This window comes from Schistocerca americana, chromosome 2, assembly GCF_021461395.2.
Source record: "Schistocerca americana isolate TAMUIC-IGC-003095 chromosome 2, iqSchAmer2.1, whole genome shotgun sequence".
Lineage (NCBI taxonomy): Eukaryota > Metazoa > Arthropoda > Insecta > Orthoptera > Acrididae > Schistocerca > Schistocerca americana.
The window spans coordinates 3,888,079-3,901,183 of NC_060120.1; the positions used below are offsets into that span (position 1 = coordinate 3,888,079).

Here is a 13,105-nt window from a genome sequence, read left to right on the forward strand (position 1 = left end):
AATGATGGAGTCATCTTGAATGAAGGTCATCCAGTGGTTTATATCATGTTTTAAATTTTAATATAAAGTGGGCGCTGTATTTTTCAAAACTTTATTGTTCAATGTATAGTTTTCAGACCATACAATTAGTTTTTGAGGAAAAATTTTATTCAAAGAGTTATATAAACCATAAGCACTTCAGATTTCAACCCAACTAATTATTATTTGTTCTAGGATCTACATATATTATGAGAAAGCCCTCATTCTCCACTTTCAAACAAAGTTTTACTTTTTCTGAAATCTTTATTTCAAAACCTATTCCTATTAAAAATTATCATGTTCCAGAACATTCAAATCTTAAAGTGTTAACCAGTCAAAACTCCACTGATATAATTCTGTAGCCATCTGATTCCAAAACTGTATGGTTTTCCCAGAGTAGCATGTTAATTCAGTAAAATACTTCAGTTAGCAAATTTGATTTTCCAGAAAATATTTGAAAGTCTTTGCAATCCCAGTACATCTTAACTTCTACTACATAAAAAATAATTATTATTTTGTCATTTTTAGATTATACAGCTTACAGTTAAACAAATTACTTCATTTTCTTATGTGTATATATATTGTAACTCTTCAGGCTTTCCCAGTGAGATTTTGACATGTGGAATAATAGGGTCTACTGCCGGATGTTTGTTTCACTCTGGCACAATATTTCGGCCACGTAACTCATTGCCTTCTTCAGGTGCTACCTGAGACCACCTTGGTCTGACAGCTTATTTTTCTTCTTCTCTTCCCAAAATATCTTCATAAATTCACTGTGTTGCTTCTTGTGTTCCTCTGTCCACTGCTTTCTAGTGTTTTTTATTTTGTTTTTATTTTTTAGCTTTCGCCACAAATGTGTGATTTGTAACTAAGATACCAAGGAGTTTTTGTTCTCTGACAGTATCTTCTGTGGCATCTTTTTCTCATAAGTCCTGCTTAACTTCTTCTAACCAAATATCTGAAATTATTACATTAGTAGTTGTTAATCTAGTGTCATCCATTCTGTAGCTGTGACCATGGAACTTCAAGTGTCTTCTCTGTACTGCAACAGTGAATGTATCTAGTGCTGTGTATAGGTTCATAATTTTTCATCTAATCTATATGCCATTAATATTAGTGGGACCGTAAAGTTTTCTTAGAACTTTTTGCTCTTCCTTTGCAGTTTCATCAATTTTTGAATGGCCTCCTAAATATGTAGTTTCGAGGCATACAGTACTTCGGGCAAGAAAACTGTCTTGTACGCCAAAGTTTCAATTAAGTAATATCAATCGTTTATTGTAGTGATTCCATATTATTCTGTACACTTTCTGGCGTTCAGTGGCTTTTTCTAAATTGGCTTTACTGTCTAGTCGAGATGCTAATATTATTCCTGTGGGATATTTAAAAGAAGACACATGTGGAGAAGACACATGTGGAGAAGACACATGTGGAATTGTCCCATATTTCATTTGTAGTGGAAATCTTCTGATATTTTTATGTAAAGTTTCCACCAAATGAGACAAAAGTGTTAAAAACAGTCTTGAAAATAAATGCACAACCAACTATAATAGCTGACCAGTCCCTTCAATAAGTTTATTTCCCAGACACAGCTATGTATGCAGTAGTTAAGCCACTATTCAAAAAAGACACAAAAGAACATATACAAAACTATCATGCAATCTCTCTTCTTCCATCACTATAAAAAATATTTGAAATGGTAGTCACCATACAAATTCAAAATTTCATAGAAGCATTTGAAATAATCTCAAAGAATCTGTATGGGTATCAAAAAGGCAAAACCACAGTATCTACCATAAACCATTTTGTAGATAAAATTAGCTCCTCTCTAGGGAATTCACTGTAGGCAATTCACTGCATGCCACAGGAATTTTTTGTGATCTGTCAAAGGCCTTCGATAGTGTGAGTCACTCATTGCTACTTTGTAAACTGGAAAAATATTGAATTGGGGGCACTGCATTAGAATGGTTTAAGTCCTACCTAACCAACCATAAGACAAAGAGTTGTTATATCAACAGAGAGGTGAACTTATGCTTCAAAATGGAAAATATTTCACAAGGAGAACCCCAAGGTTCTGCCTTAGGTCCTGTGCTGTTTCTGTTTTACTTATATGGTCTACCACTTAACACTGAGTATCACTCATAGAAAAAATACATACCTGGTTTGATTTAAACGGGTTAAAATTAAACATGGAACAGACTCGGCTAATGCAGTTTGAAACAAAACAACCATACCCAAATAATATTCAGATAAGTCACAGAAACCAGGATTTGCAAACAGTTAGCTGTGTGAAATTCCTAGGAATGCAACTGGATAAAAATCTGTCATGGGGCTCACATATACAGTACCTTGCAACTAAAGTAAGTAGCCTAGCATTTGCAATGAGGACACTGTACAATGTTACCAGTATGGACATAAGAAAAGTGGTATATCACAGCTACTTTGTATCAGATATAAGGTATGGAATTGTACTTTGCAGTAACTCAAGCCATATGTGTCGTATACTAAAACTTCGAAAACCATCATTACATCGCACTGTAGGGTGAGGAAAATCATGTCACCTACTCCTAAAATATCTAAGTATATTCAGTGTTTCCTCACTATACATTTCTGAGCTGATTATCTTTGTGCATAGTAACCCTGATTTATTTGCAGCAAATCATTTTCAACATGATTACACCAGAAATCAAAATAATTTTATGCTGCCCATCCACTGTTCAAAATTTTATGCTCAAACACCATGGTATATGGGTATGAAAATTTATAACAAAGTGAAAGGCAGAGAATTGCTCAGCATAAAATTAGAAGAAACACTGAAAAAACCTTATGTGATAAACTAGTGCAGATATGTTATTATTCACTAGAAGAATTCATGAATGACTACCTGAAATTTTGAGCAGGAGAGAGCAAGTACTTAGGACTGTTAATTTTTTAAAGATTGTTACTTTCTAAGAAAAACTATTAATTGCTTAATTAATTAATTAATTAATTATCCAGTAAAGTATATTATATTAAAATGGTGTAAGAAAAATTGTAAATCAGTTTTTGTGTTTTGAGGAGCCTCCTCTGTGTTAAGTATATGCCTTGAAACTATATGGCACAAAACAATAAACTTCTATTCTGTTCTATTATATTCTACTCATTTCAAGGCCTGTCTTTGATGCTATCTTGTGTTACTTCTCTATGGCATACTTGGTTTCTGCACAAGTCTTAGTGAAGACAACTAGACTGTCAGCAAAAGCTTTGATTCTCCGTCTTGAGGTCCTGATGTTTATACCTATAATATCTTTCCCCCATTCTCTGATGACTTGTCTAACACAGTGTTAAACAGAAGTGAGGAGAGGCCATCTTCTTGTCAAACAACTGTATGTATTTCAAAAGACTCAGACATTTCACCGAGGAACTTTACTTGAAATTTTGTGTCTGTAAGAGTCTGACAAATTAGTTTGCTAGTCTTCCTATTTAACCTGAGCTTTTCTAAAGTGATCAAAATGATTTGTCTGTCAACAGTCATACATCTTCTTGAAATACACTAAGCTTAAGTATGTGATGGTCCTTCAATATATTCTGTTGTCTTCAAACAACAAATCTGCTCAGCATATGATCTGCCCTTTGTAAAGTCTGCTTATATTCGACAATCAAGTAATCGATTTGCTGCTCAACACAATTTAAGACATTGGATAGAACCCCATGTATAAATGCTGGAAGAGACAGGCTCCTGTTATTGTTGGGAGTCTATTCTATCACCTCTTTTATACGATGGGGTTTAATAGCTTTCTTCCTGAACTTGGGAATCATGTCAGTTTTCCATATTTCTGCTAAAAGTCCACAAATTCTTTTGATGAGGTCACATCCTCCTATTTTTAACATGTCTGCAGTCATGCCATCCTCTCCTGGTGCTTTGTTATTTTTAAGTAATTGAATTATCCCTCTTGTTTCATGAATTGTTGGGGGATAAGAGTCTGGGTTCGGTACAATTTATTTTTTTTCAGAATGCAATCTTTACACTGGAGTATCACAGTCCAGTAAATGTTGAAAGTAATCAGCAAGTTTCATGCTGGCGAAGAGTTCTCGGGCTTCCAGCCAGGGGGCGGTGTCTTCAAACAGCGACGTTTCGACGAGTGACATACTCATCATCTTCTGGCAAAGTGCCGAGACTTTGCAGATGCCGGTCCCTTTATACCTGCGGTGTGCCCCCCACCACCTGGCCGCGGGAGGCTGGGTCCAGAGGAGCCGGCGGGCGAGGTGGAGGGGGAAGCGGGTGCGCCGTTCGTGTCTCCGTCAGAGCATTCTGATTGCGTCTCGTGAGCTGGACGGTTCTTGTTGCGTTCCTGGCGTATTGCGGCTAATGCTGGATTCCAGGCCGCGCTCAGTTGATAGCCTTCGTCCCTGTTCACAAGGTTCTTGTGGACCCGTATTTCTATTGATTCTTTAATGACGCTATCCCAATAGCTCCCGGCTCGGCATAGCACCCTGGTGTTTTCGAAGTCAAAGGTGTGGTTTTCTTTGATGCTATGTTCAGCTATAGCAGATTTCTCTATCTGTCCAAGTCGAACATGCCTGATGTGTTCCTCACACCTTTTTGAGATGCAGCGCTGCGTTTGACCAATGTACTGCACACCACATTCGCAGGCAATGTTGTATATACCAGATGTGTTAGCGCGGCCTGGAATCCAGCATTAGCCGCAATACGCCAGGAACGCAACAAGAACCGTCCAGCTCACGAGACGCAATCAGAATGCTCTGACGGAGACACGAACGGCGCACCCGCTTCCCCCTCCACCTCGCCCGCCGGCTCCTCTGGACCCAGCCTCCCGCGGCCAGGTGGTGGGGGGCACACAGCAGGTATAAAGGGACCGGCATCCGCAAAGTCTCGGCACTTCGCCAGAAGGTTCAAAAATGGTTCAAATGGCTCTGAGCACTATGGGACTCAACATCTTAGGTCATAAGTCCCCTAGAACTTAGAACTACTTAAACCTAACTAACCTAAGGACATCACACACACCCATGCCCGAGGCAGGATTCGAACCTGCGACCGTAGCAGTCCCGCGGCTCCGGACTGCAGCGCCAGAACCGCTAGACCACCGCGGCCGGCAACTTCGCCAGAAGATGATGAGTATGTCACTCATCGAAACGTCGCTGTTTGAAGACACCGCCACCCGGCTGGAAGCCCGAGAACTCTTCGCCAGCTGTATACGCCGGGAAAGCATACACTCACATTTACGACACCTCTACGGGGAGGAGATGCTCTGTAGCTTCAAGCTGCTGCAGAAAGAACGCTACAGGAAAACCAAATTGCTCTGCTCACTGGCTTTCCTCCAACGTTGCCGAGACAAGAACATCTTGCCACGATTTGCGGAATTAAGACATCCTGTGAAAACGAAGAAAACCGAACGTATTTTACGGCGAGCAGGGATGGCCATTGTCAGGGAACGCATTCACTACACACGGCAAGAACTGGACAAGAATGCACGCATCCTGATCGCATGTCACCTGAAAATGGCAGAAGCATTACCGGCACACACTTGGGAGTGGGTTGACTGCAGTTCTCACGCCGACAGTGAGGTGCAGAAACGACATGTTGCCGCAAAACAGATCAACAAATTCGGCAGACTCTCTGGAGCTCAGTCGACCCAGAAGGTGACAAATAGCACCAGAGCTATTGTAAATTTGACAGATAAGGTGCTAGATGCAGCCACAACTTCTGTCCTCACGAAAGGGTTGAACTTTGCACCTGTACCAAGGACCATACCGAAACGGGACATCATCAGCAGCGTAGAGGAAGCAATCCGGGGCCTACCCAAGGAGGAAGCTGAGCAGATCCGAAGGGAGACCTGCAGGATCATCGACAAGTCACAACTCCCTAAAGCTAACATTACTGCGCAGGAGCGAGAGGCTATCCGCGCACTGAGGGATGATGCTGACATCATGGTCCTCCCAGCAGACAAGGGAAATGCGACGGTGCTGATTCGCACAGTCGACTACCAACAGAAAATCTGCTCTCTGCTGCAAGACCCAGCCTACAGGAAGCTCAACAAGGACCCTACATCGACGATGACCAGGAAAACCGTGGCGCTACTGAAGGACTCAGATCTACCAGAGGCAGTGCAGAAACGGCTGTATCCCAGAGCGCCAACGACACCGCGCCTGTATGGGTTGCCCAAGATTCACAAAGATGGGGTGCCTCTACGGCCGATTCTGGACACTATCAACTCGCACAGTTATGGACTGTCCAAATATCTGGCGACACTATTGAAACCACTGGTGGGACACTGCAGTCATCACGTGAAAAACTCCGCGGATTTCGTTAGAATACTGAAGGACATCCGAATACAGAATGATGACCTACTCGTGAGCTTCGACGTCACTTCCTTGTTCACAAAAGTACCGCTACAAGACGCCTTGGCGCTCCTTAATCGGCACTTCGAGCCTGAAACAGTGAAGCTCTTTAAATATGCACTTACGACCACCTACTTCAAGTGCAATGGAGAGCATTATGAACAAGTGGATGGAGTGGCCATGGGATCTCCCCTTGCTCCAGGGATCGCGAATCTTTATATGGAACACTTTGAGGAGGTGGCACTACAAACTGCTCACCGTAAACCCAGGCACTTCTTCCGCTATGTGGACGACACTTTCGTGATTTGGCAGCATGGCAGGCAGGCACTGGAGGAGTTTATGGACCACCTAAACGGCATACATGAGAATATAACCTTCATGATGGAAGTAGAAGAGAATGGCTGTATTCCATTCCTGGACATACTGATCAGGAAGAAAGCGGATGGCACGCTGGGCCATTCAGTATATAGAAAAAAGACACACACAGACCTGTACCTCCATGCAACCAGCTGCCACCATTCGGCGCAATGCCAGTCAGTACTGACCACCTTGGTGCATAGGGCGCACGTCATTCGTGACAAAGAAAGCCTCTCAGACGAATTACACCACCTAAGAGAGGTATTTCGGAAAAACGGGTACAGTGAAACACAGATTGGCAGGGCCTTCAAGAGGAGACAGGCTGACAAAGTTCAGGAAGAGGAAGTTAACAAGAGACTCGCCTTTCTTCCATATTTGGGGCCCCACATCAGCCAAAATCGGGAGGCTATTAAGAAAATCTAACATAAATACCGTCTTCCGACCACCGCCGAAGACGAAAGAGCTGCTGGGCTCAGCTAAAGACCCACTCAAACTAAACACACCTGGTATATACAACATTGCCTGCGAATGTGGTGTGCAGTACATTGGTCAAACGCAGCGCTGCATCTCAAAAAGGTGCGAGGAACACATCAGGCATGTTCGACTTGGACAGATAGAGAAATCTGCTATAGCTGAACATAGCATCAAAGAAAACCACACCTTTGACTTCGAAAACACCAGGGTGCTATGCCGAGCCGGGAGCTATTGGGATAGCGTCATTAAAGAATCAATAGAAATACGGGTCCGCGAGAACCTTGTGAACAGGGACGAAGGCTATCAACTGAGCGCGGCCTGGAATCCAGCATTAGCCGCAATACGCCAGGAACGCAACAAGAACCGTCCAGCTCACGAGACGCAATCAGAATGCTCTGACGGAGACACGAACGGCGCACCCGCTTCCCCCTCCACCTCGCCCGCCGGCTCCTCTGGACCCAGCCTCCCGTGGCCAGGTGGTGGGGGGCACACCGCAGGTATAAAGGGACCGGCATCCGCAAAGTCTCGGCACTTTGCCAGAAGATGATGAGTATGTCACTCGTCGAAACGTCGCTGTTTGAAGACACCGCCACCCGGCTGGAAGCCCGAGAACTCTTCGCCAGCTGTATACACCGGGAAAGCATACACTCACAAGTTTCATGCTGTTTTTTGTCTCATGCTATTTTTTGTCTCTTGCTTTCCATTAATTTGACAGAAAAATAATGTTCGTCTTATAGCTGTTTCATTTTGTTTTTCAAGAAATCCTGGTCTATTTCCACAAGTCTGTTTTTGTTGTAGGCATGTGTTTCACAGCAAATTTTTTTGACATTGATTTATGTATCTTCAGAAAAAACTCCCTTCTTTCAACCATTTGATGTTCTTTCCCATGATGCCATGCTTTGTTTCACTTGTAGAAGGGTTCATCTCAAGTTGTACTCCACCACCTGTGTATACATTTCATGGGTGACTGTTCTAATTTCATGGCTGATGTTTCTAATGTGTTACTACAACCTGGCTGCTCCTTGGAATATTGTTCTTGTATATCATGACCGACAGCCTCGACATTTTTCATCAGGCAGTCTGTACCAACTCTTGAAGTTCGTTCCTTTTGATCTAGCTCTGTTTGGTTTGAAATTAATTTTGTTTTGTGTTAAGCAGTGATCTGAATCAACCGCTCTCTTCCATACTCTGACATTTTGAATTTAATGTGTATTCTTTGTACAAATCGCCACATGACAAGCTGGAATTCTCCTAATAATAGATTAGGTGACCACCAGGTTTTCTTTTTGTGTAGGGGTCTCATAAGCTTTGCAGACATAAGATGCAGCACAAATAATGTACAGAAGATTATTACATGTTCTCCATTCATATTTGTCTGCCCATGCACTGGATGAAATCCTAGTAATGACCTGAATTTCTTCTCCATGCCATCCCGTGCATTAAAATCACTTAATGAGATTTTCACACAGTGTTTGGGGATCTTGCTTGTAGTTTCATCTAGTGATTCCCAAACATTTTCTACTTTCTGAGGTTCTTTCTTGTTATCACTGTTATCACCCTCTTTTATTGATCTATGGAATGAATAATTAATCTAATCTAATCTAAGTAGGAGCATGAGCATTTATTAAGGAATATGCTTTGGTGATTGACTTCCCTGTAGCAACTTAATTCTACTATTTGGGGATGTAAAGTTGGCAACTGAATCTAAAATCATTTCCATTACTGCAAAGGCAGTCCCAGGTATTGATAACTTGCCTTTGATTGTTATGGTTGGGTACATTTAAATATCCTGAAGTCTACTGATTCAAAATGATTTTCATCTTGGAAATGTGTTTCATGGATTGCTAGGATTTGAATGGCGAATTTTCCTGGAGTGTTGGTCAGCTGTTTAAGTCTGTTAGTTTTCAGCAGGGTGCTGATATTAATAGTGCCTAAAAAGTTCTTTATCTTGGAGTGAAGAGATTTTGAGAAACTCTGTTTCTTCTCCACATGATGTTCCCAATCTCACAGAATCTTCTGATGATCAGGAACAACTGGACATGTGTCTGGGACCTGGGGTAGTTGTGTTTGTAGCATTTGTTCCATTATACCAATTTTACAAGTATAAGGGGGAGGGGGGAGGGGACAGGATCACAAAATTACAACTTGATTCTTGAGATCAGGATGTGCCTCTATATGTTTTTTGGCTAAGTTTTGTTTGGTATTTGAGAGCCTTTCCACCACTTGGGTGTGCCATGTAGGAGTATCACCTCTCTTACTGCTATGACAGGGTAAAAAGTTCATATAGTGTTTTTTATATTATTGGAGATTAATTACTGTGTTTTACACAGTTTCATAAAAAACAGTTCTACGTAACATATATAAATAGGCATTGTGTACAAAGCATCATTAAATCAGCAGTTATCATTCAAAGGGTGCAATTACTATAGAAGTTCCTGATTAACAGTTGATCAATAAAATATCTATGTCAGTCGACCACTTGTTTAACTATAGATGACCACTTGATATATTTCATTAAGCTACTTAGAGGCTAAGTGGGTTGCCCACCTGTGTTATGAGATTTGTACAGTTCAGTACAGTTTATGAGGTAGTTGAAGATTTGCAGAGAGAAATAACGTTTTTATATCAATTAAATGGCATATCGTTGGTGTGTTCTATAATAATATCTTTAGTTTCAATAAAATACTGGAAAATTATTTTACAAGATGTCAATGTGCTTCATTAAAAACCTGCTCATGCTGGTCACTCCAGATTAAGTATGTGGTCATGAGATAGCAGAAAAAATACATAACTGATCTGACTGCATTATAATACAGTACTTTCTCAACCTCAGATTCTTTTTCAATGGATAATAAATGCACACAAGGATCAGATGCAGCACTAAAACCAATTGAATCACCCTTTCTAAAATTTTGAATTGTTCTTCTTATGTAAGCAAGTTGATGTATTCACATTTTCCTTCTTGCACAGTCTCATTCGACTTCCACTCCCACAAAAACTTTATGAACTGCTTTCCTAAACTTTGATCGGATAAGCTCACCATCTACAAATACTGGTAACATAACAACTTTGCCATTGTGCCATGGAATAAAAACAGGTCAGCGTCATTCATTTCAAAATTAAACTCATCATCATCATCATTGTTTAAGACTGATTATGCCTTTCAGCATTCAGTCTGGAGCATAGCCCCCCTTATACAGTTCCTCCATGATCCCCTATTCAGTGCTAACATTGGTGCCTCTTCTGATGTTAAACCTATTACTTCAAAATCATTCTTAACCGAATCCAGGTACCTTCTCCTCAGTCTGCTCCGACTCCTCCTACCCTCTACTGCTGAATCCATGAGTCTCTTGGGTAACCTTGCTTCTCCCATGCGTGTAACATGACCCCACCATCTAAGCCTGTTCGCCCTGACTGCTACATCTATAGAGTTCATTCCCAGTTTTTCTTTGATTTCCTCATTGTGGACACCCTCCTGCCATTGTTCCCATCTACTAGTACCTGCAATCATCCTAGCTACTTTCATATCCGTAACCTCACCTTTGTTGATAAGGTAACCTGAATCCAACTAGCTTTCGCTCCCATACAACAAAGTTGATCGAAAGATTGAACGGTGCACAGATAACTTAGTCTTGGTACTGACTTCCTTCTTGCAGAAGAGAGTAGACCGTAGCTGAGCGCTCACTGCATTAGCTTTGCTACACCTCACTTCCAGTTCTTTCACTATGTTGCCATCCTGTGAGAATATGCATCCTAAGTACTTGAAACCGTCCACCTGTTCTAACTTTGTTCCTCCTATTTGGCACTCAATCTGTTTATATTTCTTTCTCACTGACATTACTTTCGTTTTGGAGATGCTAATCTTCATACCATAGTCCTTACATTTCTGATCTAGCTCTGAAATACTACTTTGCAAACTTTCAATCGAATCTGCCATCACAACTAAGTCATCCGCATATGCAAGACTGCTTATTTTGTGTTCACATATCTTAATCTCACCCAGCCAGTCTATTGTTTTCAACATATGATCCATAAATAATATGAACAAGAGGGGAGACAGGTTGCAGCCTTGTCTTACCCCTGAAACTACTCTGAACCATGAACTCAATTTACCGTCAACTCTAACTGCTGCCTGACTATCCATGTAAAGACCTTTAACTGCTTGCAAAAGTTTGCCTCCTATTCCATAATCTTGTAGAACAGACAATAACTTCCTCCTAGGAACCCGGTCATATGCCTTTTCTAGATCTATAAAGCATAGATACAATTCCCTGTTCCACTCATAACACTTCTCCATTATTTGCCGTAAGCTAAAGATCTGGTCCTGACAACCTCTAAGAGGCCTAAGCCCACACTGATTTTCATCCAATTGGTCCTCAACTAATACTCGCACTTTCCTTTCAACAATACCTGAGAAGATTTTACCCACAACACTGATTAAAGAGATACCTCTGTAGTTGTTACAATCTTTTCTGTTTCCATGTTTAAAGATTGGTGTGATTACTGCTTTCGTCTAGTCTGATGGAACCTGTCTCGACTCCCAGGCCATTTCAGTTATCCTGTGTAGCCATTTCAGACCTGACATTCCACTGTATTTGATGAGTTCCGACTTAATTTCATCCACCCCAGCCGCTTTATTGCACTGCAATCTATTGACCATTTTTTCCACTTCCTCAAATGTGATCCTATTTCCATCATCATTCCTATCCCATTCTACCTCGAAATCTGAAACATTACTGATCGCATTTTCACCTACATTGAGCAACTCTTCAAAATATTCCCTCCATCTGCCCAAGGCAGCAGTTTTCCTGATCTGTCCAAAATACTTGTCATTTCCTTCTTACCTCCCTTTCGAAGACTGCTAATTACACTCCAGAATGGTTTTCCAGCAGCTTGACCCATAGTCTCCAACCTGTTTCCAAAGCCTTCCCACGATTTCTTCTTGGATGCTGCAATTATCTGTTTGGCTTTGTTTCTTTCTTCAACATAACTTTCTCTGTCTACCTGGGTTCTGGTTTGTAGCTATTTTTGATACGCCTTCTTTTTCCTTTTACAGGCTGCCTTGACTGTATCATTCCACCAAGCTGTTTGCTTCATCCTACTTTTACACACTACTGTTCAAAGACATTCTTTAGCCACTTCTAGTACTGTGTCCCTGTACCTTGTCCATTCCTTTTCCAATGACTGTAATTGACTACATTCAACTAACTGGTACCTTTCTGAGATCGCTGTTATGTACTTGTGCCTGATTTACTTATCCTGAAGTTTCTCCACTCTTATCCTCCTACATATGGACCTGACCTCCTGCACTTTCGGCCTCACAATCCCAATTTCACTGCAGATTAAATAATGATCAGTGTCATCAAAGAATCCCCTGAATACACGTGTGTCCCTCACAGCCTTCCTGAATTCCTGATCTGTTGTTATATAGTCAATGACAGATCTGGTTCCCCTGCCTTCCCAAGTATACCGGTGAATGTTCTTATGTTTAAAAAAGGAGTTTGTGATTACTAAGCCCATACTGGCACAGAAATCCAAGAGTTGTTTCCCGTTCCTATTGGCCTCCATATCCTCTCCAAATTTACCCATAACCTTTTCATACCCTTCTGTTCGATTTCCAATCCTGGCGTTAAAATCACCCATGAGCAGAACACTGTCCTTGTCCTTTACTCTAACAACTACATCACTGAGTGCCTCATAAAAACTATCCATCTAATCTTGATCTGTCCCTTCACATTGCGAATATACTGACACAATCCTAATTTTCTTGCTAGACACTGTCAAATCTATCCACATCAGTCGTTCGTTTACATACCTTATTGCAACTACGCTGGGTTCCATTTCTTTCCTGATGTAAAGCCCTACACCCCATTGTGCTATTCCTGCTTTGACTCCTGACAGGTAGACCTTGTATTCTCCC

General features: G+C 41.3%; 1 protein-coding gene across 2 annotated transcripts in view; it reads left to right on the forward strand.

Annotated features, from left to right (window-relative positions):
- Positions 1–13,105, forward strand: part of LOC124592171 (ATP-binding cassette sub-family C member 4-like) — a 307,575-nt gene that overhangs the window by 242,666 nt on the left and 51,804 nt on the right. The window lies entirely within an intron of this gene.